This window comes from Bubalus bubalis, chromosome 4 (assembly GCF_019923935.1).
Source record: "Bubalus bubalis isolate 160015118507 breed Murrah chromosome 4, NDDB_SH_1, whole genome shotgun sequence".
NCBI classification, from domain to species: Eukaryota; Metazoa; Chordata; class Mammalia; order Artiodactyla; family Bovidae; genus Bubalus; species Bubalus bubalis.
Window position 1 is genome coordinate 101,764,139 of NC_059160.1, and position 18,499 is coordinate 101,782,637.

Below are 18,499 nucleotides of genomic sequence, written 5' to 3' on the forward strand. Positions count from 1 at the left end.
ACAAAGAATAAACCTTCAAAGTTATCATGGTGCAACAGCAGAAAATTGGTAGAACACAAATGGCTTTCAGTACCACCCGTGCCTGCTGCAGCCCAAGGGGTCGCGAAGAGCCAGACACAACTTAGCGAAACAACAACTACCCCTTTTCTCAGGGAAATATGGCAGCGACTCTATCTTATAGCTTACAAACTGTAAGCACTTAGGCATTAAAAAAGAGAGACAGTAAGTTAAGTATTTATTGGAAATCACTGAAACCCTAACACTAAGCTTTAGTGCCCCCAAAAAGAGGTCTGAGGGGAAGGAGACCTGTTAGAAGAAGTCATGGGGGAGGGGAGTATCTTTACTAATATGTATGCTTTAAAAAAACAAGATAGTATAGAATTTGAATAAACAGTGAATTCGTGTATGCCCCACTCTGAAAGCTTAGACACTAGAGTATTTCCTTGAAAAGTCTACAGGTGTTCTTAACCTTTGAGCTACTTAATGTGAGAATGGCTGAGAAGGCATGCATGTCCTTCTGAGGAAGAAGTATATGTAACCTCCTCCTCAGTTAAAGAAGGCAAGACTGGTTAAAGTGCTAAGAAACTGCTGAACTGCTTTTTAAAAAAAAAAAAAAAAAAAAAAAAAAAGCCTTTTTTTGGAGTAGAGTTGATTTAAAATGTTTAAAATTATTTAAAAATTTAAATGGAATTCCATGGTGGTCCAGTGGTTAGGACTCTGCCAAAGGCCTAGTTTCAATCCCTGGTCAGGGAACTAAGATCTCACAAAACATGTGCTGTGGCCATAAATAAATAAATAGATTAATTAATGAATTAATTAAATGTTGTGTTAGTTTCTGCTGTAGGCTAAAGTGAATCAGGGATACATATATTCACTTTTTTAAAATATTCTTTTCCCATACAGGTCATTACACAATATTGAAATAATTCCCTGTACTATACAGTGGGTCCTTATCAGTTATCTATTTTATATATAGCAGTATATGTATGTCAATCCCAATCTCCCAGTTTAACCCTCCCCTTTTAACCTCACCCTCTCCCCCTGGTAAGTATAAGTTTGTTTTCTACATCTGTGGCTCTAGTCCCTGTTTTGTAAATTGCTTTGGGCTCAACAATACAAATTGTGATTCTGACTGAGTTAATGTTTCCTCCTGATGCTGGGAGGGATTGGGGGCAGAAGGAGAAGGGGACGACAGAGGATGAGATGGCTGGATGGCGTCACTGATTCAAGGCACATGAGTGTAGGTGAACTCCGGGAGTTGGTGATGGACAGGGAGGCCTGGCGTGCTGCGATTCATGGGGTCGCAAAGAGTCGGACACAACTGAGCGACTGAACTGAAGTGAGGGCAAAACAGAACCGAATGCCTAAAAGAACCAGCCAGCCTAACAACTCCCCAGGACAATGGACTTTTTTGGGGTACTGGGATCTTTTGAAAATCTGATGGGAAAAAATGCAAAGAATATATGTGATCCATTTCCCAGAAAAAGACATGTATGCACTTTTTTTATATCATAAGTTTCCAGAAGCCCATCCCTTCCTATGAGGATAAAGACCCCTGAGGAAGTCAGAAGCAGCTCGCAAAGCAACCATATTGAGGGGCTTTAGTATTAACAACAGCAAAGATGACTTTCAGAGGCTGAGGGAGTCCTCCAGCAGCCTAGCAAAGCAGCTGGGAACTGAGCGAGTGACTGCCAGATGTTAAAAGCTTCTGGGACTCCAAGCCAGAGGCAAATAAAGCTAACATGAAATAAGTCCAAGGTGGGAAGTTCAGAGCGCCACTTCCCTGCTCTGATGATCTGTTTAAACAGGTTACCTAGGACTGTTTCTAGGCCCATGAAAGAGAATGGCTCTTCTTCACTTCCCCTCTTACGGCTCTGTCTTTGAACAGACTTGAAGGAAGGGAGGTACAGTTGTTTGAAACTTGTGTTTGTTTAGGCCAGCATGGCTCTTATTGATGATCTCATGAGAAAACTAAACAGGTCACTGTATTAGTCAGAGTTCTCCAGAAAAAGAGAAACAAAAAGATAGATATAAAGAAGTTTATTATGAAGAACTAGCTATTGCAATTATTAGGCTGAGAAGTTTACTGTCAGCAAACTGGGGACTCAGGAGAAACAAAGGAATAGTTTTGGTCTGAATCTGAAAGCCTGTGAACCAGATCATGTAAGTTTTGGTCTGAGTTTGACTCAAACGGCAAGAAGTGACTGATGTCCCGCCCAAAGACAGTCAGGCAGAGAGAGAAAATTCTTCCTTGCTCAGCAATTTTATCCTATTGAGGCCTTCAAGCAACTGGGTAAGGCCTACCCACATTGAGGAAAGCAATCTGTTTTATTTGGTCTGCCAATTTAAATGCTGATCTCATCGAGAAACACCCTCACAGACATATCCAGAATAATGTTGAACCAAATATCTGGGTATCCCATGGCGCAGTCAAGCGGCCTAGTCAAGTTGACATATAAAGTTAACCAACACAATAACTTCTAGTGGATGAACGACCAAGGAAACTATGGTTAACCCAACCATAGTCCAGAGAACATTAAAAAAAACTTTAAACACTACTGCTAATTTTTATAGATACAGTTAACAGAAGTAGTCAAACGGCCATAATGACATTACACCATTCCTCTCTACCACGAGCAAACTAAACAACCCAAAAGTATCAGCTGTTCTTAGATCTTATTCTAAAATATAAGCAAAAGTATTTTCTTTTCATATTTAAGATAATGTATGCATTGAAGCTCTATCAAGAATACATTGCACTGCCTGCCTTGCTGATCATGCTTTTTGCAAAGAGTTGTTTTCCTTTTATTTGTTGTAAGTTTACTTCTGAGGCCATTATGACAGTTTTGAAGTTACACAATATTTATCTTGGCAGAAGTGATCTAATTTTTACAAAAATGTGTATGTAATAATCTAACCCACTGTATCATAAGTATGGAAAACTAGAAAGTGTTGAAAGAACAAATTTTTTTAAACTATTGCTTGGATTTTAAAATGAGATCAAGGGTGATTCTAAAAAACTACAAATGTTTGGTCATCTAAGAATGCACCTATCAGTGTTTTTTGGTATTTGATAGTTTTCTTGTTTATCTATGAGTTCCAGGCACCGGAATTTGGTCAACTGTCAGTTATCCATGCTAATTAAGAGGCATAATTTCAACAACAATTTCAAATCATGAACAACCTATTTGATTTTATATGTTGTGTGAGTTTTTCTCTCTTTTTTACATTAAAATTCCAAGTGTTTTGCTGACACACACCATAGCCTTCTTCATGGTTACGTATCAACAGCACAATGGGAGGAAATTCTGACTCTAAACCTCTACTTGATTTTGGGTAACCCCTAAGGGCTTCGATGGTAGCTCAGTTCAGTCAGTTCAGTCGCTCAGTCATTTCTGACTCTTTGAGACCACATGGACCGCAGCACACCAGGCCTCCCTATATGCCAACAACTCCCAGAATTTACTCAAACTCATGTCCATTGAGTCAGTGATGCCATCTAACCATCTCATCCTCTGTTGTCCCCTTCTCCTCCTGCCCTCAATCTTTCCCAGCATCAGGGTCTTTTCCAAGGAGTCAGTTCTTCACACCAGGTGGACAAAGTATTGGTTTCAGCTTCAGCATCAGACCTTCCAAGGAATATTCAGGACTGATTTCCTTTAGGATGGACTGGTTGGATCTCCTTGCAGTCCAGGGGACTCTCAAGAGTCTTTCAACACCACAGTTCAAAAGCATCAATTCTTCGGCGCTCAGCTTTCTTTATAGTCCAACTCTACATCCATACATGACTATTGGAAAAGCTATAGCTTAGATTAGATGGACCTTTGTTGGCAAAGTAATGTCTCTGCTTTTTAATATGCTGTCTAGCTTGGTCATAACTTTTCTTCCAAGGAGTAAGCATCTTTTAATTTCATGGCTGCAGTCACCATCTGCAGTGATTTTGGAGCCCCCAAAAATAAAGTCTCACACTATTTCAACTGTTTCCCCATCTATTTCCCGTGAAGTGATGGGACCAGATGCCATGATCTTAGTTTTCTGAATGTTGAGTTTTAAGCCAACTCTTTCACTCTCCTCTTCCACTTTCATCAAGTGGCTCTTTACTTCTTTGCTTTCTGTCATAGGGTGATGTCATCTGCATATCTGAGGTTATTGATATTTCTCCCAGTAATCTTGATTCCAACTTGTGCTTCATCCGGCCCAGCGTTTCTCATGATGTACTCTGCATATAAGTTAAATCAGCAGGATGACAATATACAGCCTTGATGTACTCCTTTCCCAATTTGGAACCAGTCTGTTCCATGGCTCAGTGGTAAACAATGCATCTGCCAAAGCAGAAGACATGGCTTTGATCCCTGGTCTGGAAAGATCCTACATGCTGTGGAGTGACTAAGCCCCTGTGCCACAACTATTGAGCCTGTGCTCTAGAACCCAGGAGCAGCAGCTACTGAACCCACCAGCTCAACTACTGAAGCCCGAGCACGTTAAAGCCCATGCAACAAGAGAAACCACCATAATGAGAAGCCCGGGCTCTGCAACTGGAGAGCATCCCCCACTCACCTCAACCAGAGGAAAGCCTGCACAACAATGAAAACCCAGCACAACCAAAAATGAATGAATACATCAATAACATTGTTTTTTAAATATTTGGATAGTAAGTTTAAAAGGAATCTGAGACATTCCATGCAGTAAATAAATCCTGTGCAGTTAATTTTAAATTGAATATGCACAGAAAATCCAGCTTTAAAAAAAAATGTTGCTGATAAGTTTACTAAACTAAAACCCACCAGAACAGAGAAGTAGAAACATTCTTCTCCCCTTTACTATAAGTTTCCTCACTAACATCTCCCCTGTAATAACTCTAATGCACCTTGGGCTCCTGCCATGCAAGGCTTTCATGGCAGAAAAGAAGAAGACAGAATTTTTTTAATAACAACTTAAGAGAAATCCTCTGAGGCCCTTCTCCATTAGATTCTGAAGACTAGATAAGGAAGAAAAGGAAATTGAATTTTCACAGCTAATAATTACATTGATTTTTATGAACTTTCATAATATATATCTTTATAGACATTTAATTATTTGATGGGAACACTGCTGTTTTGAAGGCTGTTAGATTGTAGAAAAGTTCCGATGTAGGGAAAGCACATGTCCACCTTCAGCTAGAGGAGACTCTAAAAGTGTCTTCAGCACATGATTCTTTCTCAAGTGTTCTCCTGCTTTCTGTCTGAACCTCTTGATTTTTTTCTTAACTCTTTCTACTCAGTTCTTCCCCACTTCTTTTCCTTCTCAGCTTGACTCCCTCCCTTTGACTTTTCCCTTTGTCAGGTGACACCCAAGTTATCCCTTTTTGTCCTGACATCCTGTGAGGAAAGCCCTCCTCTCTCAAGCTTTCTTCCTGGATACCTTCCTCCTCCTAAGATGCTAAGGTCCATATTTTCTGAGGCTGAGCTGCTTCATGATCTCTATCAAAGCCCCTCAGGCCTGCTCCTCAAGAGTTACTTTCCAGATGACAGTCCCTTAACCACTGATGAAGTAAAATGAAGTAAGGGAAGCCAGAAAATTAAGGGAGCACAAAAGCAGAAAGACAAATTAGTAGCAAGTTTATTCAATACTGTCTGTGCATCTCAGGGCAGGGGAGCTGGTAATAGGTCACAACATCCAGAAATCACTTTGACAGCCCAACATCATCATGACTAAGAGCCAGGCCCTGTCTGTGCCTGGCGCCAGGTCTGTGGCACCAATTTATGTCTCCCTTTAAGGCCCCTGACTCCTGATATAATCACTGATGTAGGGTGTGCAGTGTCAACCACAATTAATACCCACACTCACCCTCTAATCCCAGTCACTGGACTATTGACTAGCAGTAGAGATTCTTTTTTCCCCCAAAGATTAACATTAACTAATGTTAATGAATATTATCTATAAAACCCTCAGTGTTTGGGATAGAATGAGCCAATATGAATTGAATGATTTTTAACTTGATGACAACAGTTTTAAACACAAACTAAATTGTCCCAGAAGCATCTCTATTTTTAAACTGAAAAGCTCAAGAGGAAAAAAAAAAATGAGAGCTGTAGAAGGACTATGGATCAAGAATTTTTTATTTGTGAATCACTGTTACTGAGTGTGGCTTTGTACTTCTTAATGAAGAGAATTTTGGAGAATAAAGCAGTGACTAAGAAAAAACAGATTGCAAAACAGGCATTGTATCAGTGGCAGAATTCCAGGATGATAGTGAAAAACCACACTGTGACTGATTACAGAGTCAGATTGTTTTTCCATCAAAATTCTCTTTTATGAGATTTGTCAATCCAGTGGACTCCATTTATCTTTTCAAAGTTAGATGACCTCTAAAGAGGCCAGTCTCACCAATATATCCATCTTTTTCATTGCCATCCTATTGTGGTCATGTATATCTGGATAAGATTTAACCCCCATAGCCTCACATAGGGTAGTTAATGAAATCACTTTCAATAGGATATTGCTAAACTTAAGGACATTTAAAAAATGTTAGCTTAACAACCTCTCAAAATTGCCTGCTTACTCAGTGAACAGTGTCCTTTTCACTGTCTCGCATAGCATTTTCTTTGTTCTTTCTGCAAACTTCTCTCATCAGAGTCCATGCTTTGGACTTGCTTTTTGCATAAGCAATAATCCTGTTAAGGTGGGTTTTTTTGTTTTTTTTTTTTTTTACAAACAAAAGGAGTCACCACTCAAAACTGAATCCTGCTCCCCCACCATGATAGAATTCATAAATAGTTGCTTTTTTATAATATTGGCCCCCTGAATTTATCAAATCATTGTAGTCTATGAAAAAGTGTTTTGGGGGCTCACATGAGTAAGTCATGTCACTTTTCAAAGGAAGAAGAAAGAGAGAGAAGGACGGAGAGAGGGAGAGATAAGGGAGGGCGATAGTTCTAGGGCTGGAAAAGAAAAGGAAACACAGCAAAGGGCCACAATGTCTTACAGAATACAACTGGGACTTCGATATCCTACATACTATCACGAAGTTCAGGGTACAGTGTGTACATGTGTGCTCAAGAATGTGGTTATTTTCCTTGTGGTTATGATATACCAGCCTAGACTGAATTCAGTAGAGTATTACACACAACAGCGAAACCACATTTGTATGTCCTTAACAATTGTAATTTTAAACAAATGTAATTAATGTAATTCTAAACAACTACTTGCTCCTACTTTCTTATATTACGGTACAACTCCAAGGCCATTTCACCAAGTTAACCCTCTAGCACTGCATAGCCAGCAAATGGGGAAACTGGTCCAAAGTGCCAGAACAGGAGTAAAGCAAGCTGGCAGGAGACCTCATTATCCAGTCACTAAACATAGTAAGGTCAGAGTACCACATCCACACTAAAGGCAACTTAGCGTTTTCTTGACCTCCATGTTAAAAAGGAATTAAACTTCTTTACGTTTACAATACTCCCTCTAGTCCCCACGCCTCTTCCACCAACCTCATCTCCTGCCCCAGCCAGTTCCAGACACTTTACATCCAAATACTTGCCAATGAGGAAGAAACAGGATAAATTTTAATGACCACTCTAGTACCACATTATTGTCAAGGAACTGCCCCATAATGGATGCCCATGACCATTAGCAGCAGGAATTCCTGCCAGAGATAAGCACCTGTGGGCTTGATAACCTCAGATTTCAAAAGTTTGAAACAATAAACATGATTTCATTAAAGCCTTCTTCCTACTTGGGAGGACCAGGCACCAACACATACATGATGATGAGAAGATTTCTCTGGAGGAAAGTTTCCTCTTCACAGTGCCGTGTTGTGCTTACAGTCAGAGTATCCTGGAACTGGAAGGGGCTGCTCCATGTTCAGGTTAGAAAGTGAGATTCCCAGTTCGAATGAGGTGGATGAACCTGAAGCCTACTGTACAGAGTGAAGTGAGTCAGAAAGGGACAAATACTGTATATGTAGGCAGACATATGGAATCTAGAAAGACGGCACTGATGATCCTACATACAGGGCAGCAAAGGAAACACAGATGTAAAGAACAGACTTTTGGACTCAGCAGGAAAAAGAGAAGGTGGGATGCTTTGAGAGAATACCATTGGAACATATACATTACCATATGTCAGTGTGAGCTTGATGCATGAAGCAGAGCACCCAACGCCAGTGCTCTATGACAACCTGGAAGGACAAGGCTGGAGGAGGGAGGGGGTCAGGATGGGGGACACATGGATACCCGTGGCTGACTCATACTGATGTACCACAAAACCCATCACAATATTGTAATCATCCTCCAATTAAAATAAATATGTTTAAACTAAAAAGGAAAAGAAAATGAGGCTCAGAGCATAAGCCTTGTGTGCAAAGGCCACAGCCGATGGTAAGCATTAGGACTAAAAATCAGGGTCCTCAGATTCCCAGTTAGTACTCTTTTATATGTACCAGTGATCCTCAAATGTTTGGATATCTTGGGATCACCAGCAGTGCTCTTGAAAAATGCCAAGCTCCTAGGTCTCATCCTCAGAGCATCCTGGTTGGTAGATGGCATGGAATCTGAGAATGTATTTCTACTGAGCTCCCCTTTGTGATTCAAATGCAAGGGGACCCCACTCGGGGACAGCGTACGACAGCTGCTGAGAAGACCACCAAAGTTTGCTCATGATATTATACACATTTTCTTCATTTCTTGGTTTACCTCTCACAATTCTTCCTTTGCCAATGAGCTCATGACTAACTTGTCAACAAGCAGAACTCAGGTTTAAACCCTCAGTGCTTTAAAACTCCATGTAGTATTGTGTTGGGGTAGGTGTGGAAAGGACAATCTCCCACATAAAGAATTGCTCAAGTCACGCATGCATATATGCTCATTGAAAAATTTAAACAGTGCGGAAGACTGTAAATTCAAGGTTCTTCCTTTATCCCTCCCCTAATCTCACTCCTCTCCCCAAAGTGACTTACTGCAGTTGGATGTATACCCTTCAGATTTTTCTATACATTTGCACACATAAGTGTGCTTGTGTGTGCTTTTTGCCCTTATTTGGAAAGTTCTGCTTAGAGAATGATCTCAGCAATTGTTTCTTTTATTATATAGATGACAGTGGATACAAAGCTTAAATCAAGGACATCTCAAGATACATGACTGCCAGTGGTAATAACAGCATCATTCCTTGATCGTTTTAAAAATGAAGGCTTCCTGGACCTCACTCACCTCCTCAAATACATTTTGGTCAGTAAGTAGTGTTCCTCAGTTATATAAAAAAATCTGTGAGGATGCTAAAGGAAGAGGAAAGGGCAGGCAGTCACACTGTGTAAACGTGTGAATACTATTATAGGGTTCTCATGTGAACACAAGGTGCTAAATTAATTCAACTGGTTTCAAGTCCTGCATGACTGAGGATCTGCTTCTGTGAGAAGGGTGGCTTGGGGTGGGGTCAAGGACGTAAAGTGAGTGCTGCTGTGCATCCATACAAAATGTGCAGCGTTGTCTGCTTTCCTACCTTCTAAAGCCCACAATGCAATTGTCACTCTCAGCACCCAACTGAAATGGCTCTTGTTAAGGTCGCTCAGGACACCTAACTGCTGAACCTTATTCTCCTGACTTCTGCAGCATTTTTTATTTAACTATTTCTACCTTATCTCTCCTCTGGTTCTAGTGAAACAGAGTATTCACTGTCCATCTTTAGCAATTTTTACAAAAATCTTCATATACCTCAGGATTCTATCCTAGGATTGCTTTTCAGTTCAGTTCAGTTGCCCAGTTGTGTCCGACTCTTTGCGACCCCATGAATCGCAGCACGCCAGGCCTCCCTGTCCATCACCAACTCCCAGAGTTCACTGAGACTCACGTCCATCGAGTCAGTGATGCCATCCAGCCATCTCATCCTCTGTCGTCCCCTTCTCCTCCTGCCCCCAATCCCTCCCAGCATCAGAGTCTCTTCCAATGAGTCAACTCTTCGCATGAGGTGGCCAAAGGATTGGAGTTTCAGCTTTAGCATCATTCCTTCCAAAGAAATCCCAGGGCTGATCTCCTTCAGAATGGACTGGTTGGATCTCCTTGCAGTCCCAGGGACTCTCAAGAGTCTTCTCCAACACCACAGTTCAAAAGCATCAATTCTTCGGTGCTCAGCCTTCTTCACAGTCCAACTCTCACATCCATACATGACCACAGGAAAAACCATAGCCTTGACTAGATGGACCTTTGTTGGTAAAGTAATGTCTCTGCTTTTCAATATGCTGTCTAGGTTGGTCATAACTTTTATGCTGGTTCCATATCTTCTGATGGTGTTCACAGCCTCAGTAATGACCCCCAGATTTTCATCTACAATCCCATTTTATACTGAGCCCAGGGATCACCTTCTGAAGAGCATCTGCAACTCAAATATGGCATGTCTAACCACAAACTGGTATCTCCCTCCCCATCTTTCCACCAGCCTCATTTCTACCCTATATATTACTCCTATCAGTTAAGGATAAAACAATATATCAGTTCCTGAACCAGAAACGCCATCACTGTTTCTCATTCCTCCCTTTATCTTATTCTTTTCATCAAATCCTATGGATTCCACCTCTAGAATATCTACATACTCTATCATCTGCACTCTGCTCCCATTACTGTTATCCTTGTCCTCATCATCTCCACTTGGACCAAAGTCATGGCTCCCTAGCAGGCATCCCTGTATGAAATTTCTTTCTTCCTCCAATTCCAGACATTTTGCACCAAAAAAGTTCATGTTTCTAAAACATATAACATATATGGCACTCTCCACTTAATAACCTGAAATAGTTTCCCATAACCTACTGGATATAAATTTAAAATCTTTAACATATTTTCAAATCCTGTCCCAATCTATATTCCCAGCCTTATCCCTGGTCACAAATAACTCAGCAATTCCCTCAAAATGACATAAGCTTCCTCATCTGTTTTGGGCATTCAGTTCTCTTAACCCAGAGTGAAGTCTGCCAACAACTCCTTTAGTCCATAAAATAAATGTTTTCTCCTCTGTAAATCCATGCCCAGTAACACCTGTCCACCATCTCCTTCAAGGCACTCAGATCTTTCTCTGGGTCCCACTTTGCACCTACCTCTAACAGGACACTTACTCTAGCATTCACTCACATAGTCTTTCAGCCAGCATGTAAGTAAACACTCATAACTGTGTATAGCAATACCATTTCAAAAACTCTTGACCATAATAAACCTGCTATCCTGGAATTCTGTACCAACTTCCAGTATATAGAACTGTGCTTTGTATACAAAAAGCTCTCAACAAACTGAAACAAAACATAAATAATAGCTATGCATGGAAATAAACTTCAGCTTCTTTCTCATGATGCCAGACACTAGAAAACCACTGGTTTGAACCCTGTTACCAGCTCTGAGCCCTGCCGTCCAGAATGTGTTCATTCATTCTTTTACGTGTCCACATATTCAATGACTGTTTAGTACCTGTGGTGTGCCATGAGTCAAGGTGCCAGGGAGACAGCAATGAACAAGACTGACAGAAGCACTGATTTCTTGTGATTTACATTCTAGTGGGGGGAAAAAAAAACTATAGAGGAGTATAGAAGTAGAATGTATGGCATTCCAGTCAGTGACGAATATTAGGGATGAAAATAAAGCTGAAAAGGGAAAAAATGTTGGGAGTATGGCTGAAGTTTTAAGTGGAGACAATCTATATAGAGAGGTCAAGAAATGGCTTAGGGAGGCATAATTCTAATTTGTACTCCAGAGATGACTTCCTACAAAAGTCAAGAAAAGAGGATACTAAACTACTTTCCTAGCTCTTTCTCAGAAAAAAAAACAAAAACAAAAACGGGAGAGAGGTACAAAGAGGCCTCCACCACACAACCATGTGGTGTGGATTTCTAAGGAGCAGGACAGAAGTGTTGTCAATCTGGGCCTAGAGTCATAAGTTCATACTTGGGAGAGCCTCTGGACTTTATAAGAGGAAAAGCTTAAAGTCCTTGGGCCTTGCAGGGAGCTTTGGAGGAGAAGTTCAGGTACTTTATCAAAGAGGCTTGGACCTGAGGCGCTAGTCCATCTTCTCAGTCTTGGGCATTCTCTGTCTAATAAAGTCACTATTCTTTGCCCCCAACAATTCATCTCTCGATTTACCAGTCTGTTGGGCCCGTGAGCAGTACAAGCTTGGACTCTGGACTCAGCAACACTAATAACCCAGAAACACAGCCTATCTACCTGGGAGAAAGAAGGCAAGGACTCCCATATGGTCTCTACTCTGGCAGATACTCCAACCTGCTTCCACCTGCCTGCAACCTACCCCCACAGGAATTTTTTTCTTTTTTTTTTAAAGAAGAAGAATATAAGGAGGCCATGGCTCAGGTGATTTTTCAATGACATTGCTAGGTTTTTCTTGATGATGACACTGGTACATATCACCCAGATGATTTGCCTGGATTCAGGCAACTTCTCAGGCAATCTCTTTGCCTAGTCACTGATTCCTGGTCCGTTATCCAGGGTTATAAACCTCTGTGGCAATACTGCTAGTGTGCTGGAGCTGACTCATACTAGCTCATACCAAACAGTGGTTAAAAGTTCAAAAACTTTGCAAATCCATTTATCTCATTTTGGTAGCTTAAAAGTAGTTTTGGAAGGAGTATTTATAGCAGGGAAATTGGAACAAGCTACAAATTCTCTTCTTCCCTTCTCCTGCATTCCCCACTATGGTTGCCAATCCACTGCTTGGTTTAACCTGGAAAACTTGCATGCAGATCCCTGCTGTATCTAAAGTCCATGGATGTATCACCATGCCCACATGATCCCTTCTGACTGTGAGTTCTTAGTCTCACCCTTTTTAACTTACCCTATCCTGCTGGTGCCCATGTCTTAGCACAGGAATATACTCTGCCAAAAGTTACCATGGCAGGGGAGATAAACAGCCCTCTCATCTACAGTATGATCTGGCTTCAGAGTATGTAAAACTAAGTGTACAGGTGGATTGCAGAGTCATTAACTCATCAATCACCCATCCTATTTCTAATAACTTCCATGGCATCACTAATAAAGAAAAATGCGACGTGAAACGTTCACAGAGATTACAATGTACATAGCCCAATTTTAGAGTGCTGAATTGTGGCCCCAAGAAAGTCGTAGAAGTGAAGACACACGCTAATTAAATATAAAATCTTCAAGTAGTATTTTTTAAAGCATCTTTTGACAACATAGGTGACCATTTCTGGAGCTGAATATATATATATATTTTTTTTTTTTTTCTTTCCTTCAATTTCTCCTACATTTTGCTGCCATATTATTTTTTAAAATACAGATTTTATTGTATCATCAGATTTTTTTTTTAAGAGAAAAGAAGTGGCTTTGTTACTTTGCTAGGCAAAGGGGGAACACAGTAGGCTAGTGCCTCAAGAACTCTGCCCAGTAATTTAAATGTTTTGATGGAACTGTATATGATTGCATATGGTTGTAATTAATACTAATTGTTATATCTCAATGAGAAAGAATAATTAGGACAGTATAATGGTAGGAAAAATAATGCAGAACTTATTTGGAATTCAAAAGTGAAAACCCTGGGAATTATACACTCCTTTGAATTATTAACATCCTGTTCCCATTATTTATGATGATCATGAATTAAATGTAGTTCTACTTAGTTTGATATCTTCCTACAAACTTGCTTAAACATAAGAGTCGTATCAGGGTGTTGTTAAAAAAAAAAAAGGTCTTAAGCAGACCTACTGAATCTTCACAAGGAAAGACCTGGAACATTATAATAAATGTCTTAGGTAATTTCATAGTCATACAATCTGGAAAATACTGGTTTAGTACAACCTTCTATTTTTTAATAAATGAGGAAAATTCTCTGGAGAAGTAAAATACTGATGGTTAAAAACAGCCAACCTAAGAGTACTAATTAACTTTTCATAATTTAAGGCAGTAGACAGAATAATTCTAGATTTATGAGACATTATTTCCACAATAAAAACAGAGAACTATCCTTTATGGAAAGGCAAACAAATGTATTATATAACAGTAACAATATTCACTATATGAGTCATTTTCAAGAAATTAAGTAAATTTTGAACTATATGCATCATTTAAAAGATTAAACATATATTTGAAAACCATCTATAAATAGTTAACTAAGCAAAAAAAAAAAAAAAAAAAAACTGCCACGTTGCCTTTTATGACCTGTTCTCAGAAGTCCCATAGTAATTTTTCTACTGCTTTCTATTTATGGAGGCAGTCAGAAGGGCCCACCAAGTTTTAAAGAGGAGCACTGCAGTGGAGAGAGACACAGACTCCACCTCTGGACTGGGAAATTGCCAAAGTCTGTAGGATTAGAAATGTTCTTGCAGCCATTTTTGGAAAATACAATCTACAACAGCGGGGCTCTTATTGAACATACTTGGGATGACTTTTAACTCAGAGTACAACCCCACATAATTTATTTTAGTCTATACAAATGCATCCAAAAACCAGGTTGAATGTAGCATGAAATTGTAGGTTAATCTAAAAAAGAAACTTATTCAAATTCATTTTTAAACAGAATGCTTTTAACATGATGAAAATGTGTGATTCTGGTTATTCATTTGATCATGTGTAATTGGTCAATAAATAGGTACACACTTTTGGGTATAAATGTATGAGTTAAAAGGTAGATGTAATCACAGCTGTATCTCTATTTCTCTATTACCTTAACACACTCCTATATATATGGGGATATTATCATACATATGTATCTGTGTGTATAGCTAATTCAGAAATGTCTTATTATTTTTTGTTTTTAGGAAACTTTATTTTCTGCCTGTCTTATTTCCATTTCCTGTTTAAGGGTCTGTGGAACAGCAACTTAAGACCACACAGTGGTTGTTCCTACCTGTTCAGTGACCTAAGCAGTGGGAGCAGCAGTCCTGTCCTTGGTGGTGGGCTGAGCGCGGCAGTCTTCAGTAGGAACTGCTGGATAGGCCCAGAAGGCACCTGCAGACCCATCTGCAACTTCAGGTCAAGTAGCAGTAAATTTGGGAGCTGGAGCAGTCCATTCACCCTGAACTTCCTCCTCAGTCAAACCCTTTCCTGCAGCAGCCAACTCATCACCTCTGCAGAGTAGAGATCAGGCTGACCTTCTGGAGGGTGCTCATGGGAGTCGGCGCAACGCACGCGCAGAACTTCTCACCTTGCATCCGCCAAAGACCCATTGTTGTTGCTCGGGGATGGTGCTGTCCACACAGCACAGAGGAGAGTCACTGGGTCAGGGTGGGAAGTCCGGGTAACAGAAGACGCCTCCGAGATCAGCCTGGGGCCAGTACCGCTAGAAGTCTTGGCTCCGGAATGGAGGCCTGGATGGAGTTAGGAAAAGTTCCAGAAGAGAAGGAGCCAGCAAAAGAAATGGCTCCAGGGGCAGTAGCAAACTTCAGCCCAGATCGCTTGCTAGTATCCCTGGAGGATATGACACTGACATCAACCCAGTTTCCAATGGCAACTATGGCAGGAGCTGCCAGTGGAGGCTTCTCTCGGTAGGTGCAAGAAGTAACACCACCACTTTTCCTTTCATAGACCATTTAGTAGTCAAGGTTGGTGCCACCTAAGTGGATTCCTGCTGCAAACAATGTAAGGATATCTTCGTTTCTCATTTGCAGGACATCAGGGGCTCCAAACATTGTGAGTGTTTTCCTTTAACGTCCAAGGGGAACCCAGAACAACACTGTATGATCCCTTTTGGGGTAATGCAGAAAAGTAGGAATGTCATTTTAATAAATAAATAAAAATATGCAGTTAGTTCAGTTCAGTTGCTCAGTTGTGTCTGACTTTTTGCGACCCCATGGACCAGTATGCCAGGCTTCCTTGTCCATCAACAACTCCCGGAGTTTGCTCAAACTCATGTCCATCTAGTCCATGATGCCATCCAACCATCTTTTCCTCTGTCATCCCTTTCTCCTCCTGCCTTCAATCTTTCCCAGCATCAGGGTCTTCCAGGGTCTTTTCCAAGGAGTCAGTTCTTCACATCAGGTGGACAAAGTATTGGAGTTTCAGCTTCAGCATCAGTGCTTCCAATGAATATTCAGGACTGATTTCCTTTAGGATTGAATGGGTTGATCTCCTTGCAGTCTAAGGAACTTCCAAGAGTCTTCTCCAACACCACAGTTCAAAAGCGTCACTTCTTTGGCGCTCAGCTTTCTTTATAGTCCAACTCTCACATCCATACATGACTACTAGAAAAACCATAGCTTTGACTAGATGGACCTTTGTGGGCAAAGTAATGTCTTTGCTTTTTAATATGTTATCTAGGTTGGTCATAGCTTTTCTTCCAAGGAGCAAGCGTCTTTTAATTTCATGGCTGCAATCACCATCTGCAGTGATTTTGGAACCCCCAAAAATAAAGTCTGTCACTGTTTCCCCATCTATTTGCCATGAAGTGATGGGACCAGATGCCATGATCTTAGTTTTCTGAATGTTGAGTTTTAAGCCAACTCTTTCACTCTCCTGTTTCATTTTCATCAAGTGGCTCTTTAGTTCCTCTTCACTTTCTGCCATAAAGGTGGTGTCATCTGCATATCTGAGGTTATTGATATTTCCCCCAGCAATCTTGATTCCAACTTGTGCTTCATCTAGCTTGGCCTTTCACGTGATGTACTCTGCATATAAGTTAAATAATCAGGGTGACAGTATACAGCCTTGACGTACTCCTTTCCCAATTTGGAACCAGTCTGTTGTTCCATGTCCAGTTCTAACTGTTGCTTCTTCACCTGCACAGAGATTTCTCAGGAGGCGCAATAAAGGACAGAAATGGTATGGACCTCACAGAAGCAAAAGATATTAAGAAATGGCAAGAATACACAAAAAAACTATACAAAAAAGAATTTCATGACCTAGATAACCATGATGGTGTGATCACTCACCTAGAGCCAGACAGCCTGGAATGTGAAGTCAAGTGGGCCTTAGGAAGCATCACTATGAACACAGCTGGTGGAGGTGATGGAATTCCAGTTGAGCTATTTCAAATCCTAAGACATGATGCTGTGAAAGTGCTACACTCAATTTTCCAGCAAATTTGCAAAACTCAAATTTGCAAAACTCAGCCACAGGACTGGAAAAGGTCAGTTTTCTTTCCAATCCCAAAGTAAAGCAATGCCAAAGAATGTTCAAACTACTGGACAATTGCACTCATCTCACATGCTAGCAAAGTAATGCTCAAAATTCTCCAAGCTAGGCTTCAGCAGTACATGAACTGTGAACTTTCAGATGTTCAAGCTAGATTTAGAAAAGGCAGAGGAGCCAGAGATCAAATTGCCTACATCCATTGGATCATTGAAAAAGCAAGAGAGTTTCAGAAAACCATCTACTTCTGCTGTATTGACTATGCCAAAGTCTTTGACTGTGTGGATCACAACAAATCGTGGAAAATTCTTCAAGAGATGGGAGTACCAGACCACCTCACCTGCCTCCTGAGAAAAAACATTATACTAGCAAATTAAAAGGGAATGGCAACCCACTCCAGTGTTCTTGCCTGGAAAATCCCAGGGACGGGGGAGCCTGGTGGGCTGCCGTCTAAGGTGTCGCACAGAGTCGTACACGACTGAGGTGACTTAGCAGCAGCAGCAAATTAAATGGTGGTCAATTTACATGCAGTGAAAATTTTGAAGAAAATGCATTCTTAGATCTGAGAGAACTCTGAGCTCTTTGCAGCTACAGTTCACTCTTAGGAGCTGAACTGAGTCCCCTAAAAATATTATATATGTTGAAGCCTTAATCCCCAATACCTAGAAGATGACTGTATTTGGAAAGAGGGCCTGTAAAGAGGTGACTTGTTAAAACGAGGGCAAGAGGGTGAACCCCTGACTGCTGTCCTTATAATGTGCTCAGTCGCTCAGTCATGTCAAACTCTTTGTGACCCTATGGACTGTAGCCCACCCGTCTCCTCTGTTCATGGGATTCTCCAGGCAAGAATACTGGAGCAGACTGCCATACCCTCCTCCAGGGGATCTTCCCAACCCAGGGATTGTACCCACATCTCCTGCATTCCCTGAACTGCTTGCAGGTGGATTCTTTACCCACTGAGCCACCTGGGAAGCCAGTCCTTATAATAAGGAGAGTTTTGGACACACAAAGAGAAAACCAGGGCAGAAATGCACAGAAGAACAACCATGTGAGGACACAGCAAGAGGTAATCACCTGCAAGGGAGGAGAGCAGTTTCAGAAGAACCAACCCCACTGACACTGTGATCATGGACTTTCAGCCCCCTTAACTGTAAGAAAATTACATTTATCTTGTGTAAGCTACCCAGTCAGTGGTAGTTCTATGGCAGCCTAGTAAACTAACATAGCCACTCAATCTACTATTTAAATGCATGAACAGAATTAGATATCTCTCAATATTTTTCTAAATATTCTATCAAGTGTTTTCTATCCAAAAACGTTAAATAAAATTTTGAGAAGTCTATCTTTTGTAAAGTTTCATTTGTTGCTGTTCCGTTGCTCAGTCACGTTCAACTCTTTTTGACCCCATGGACTGCAGCACGCCAGGCTTCCCTGTCCTTCACTGTCTCCTAGAG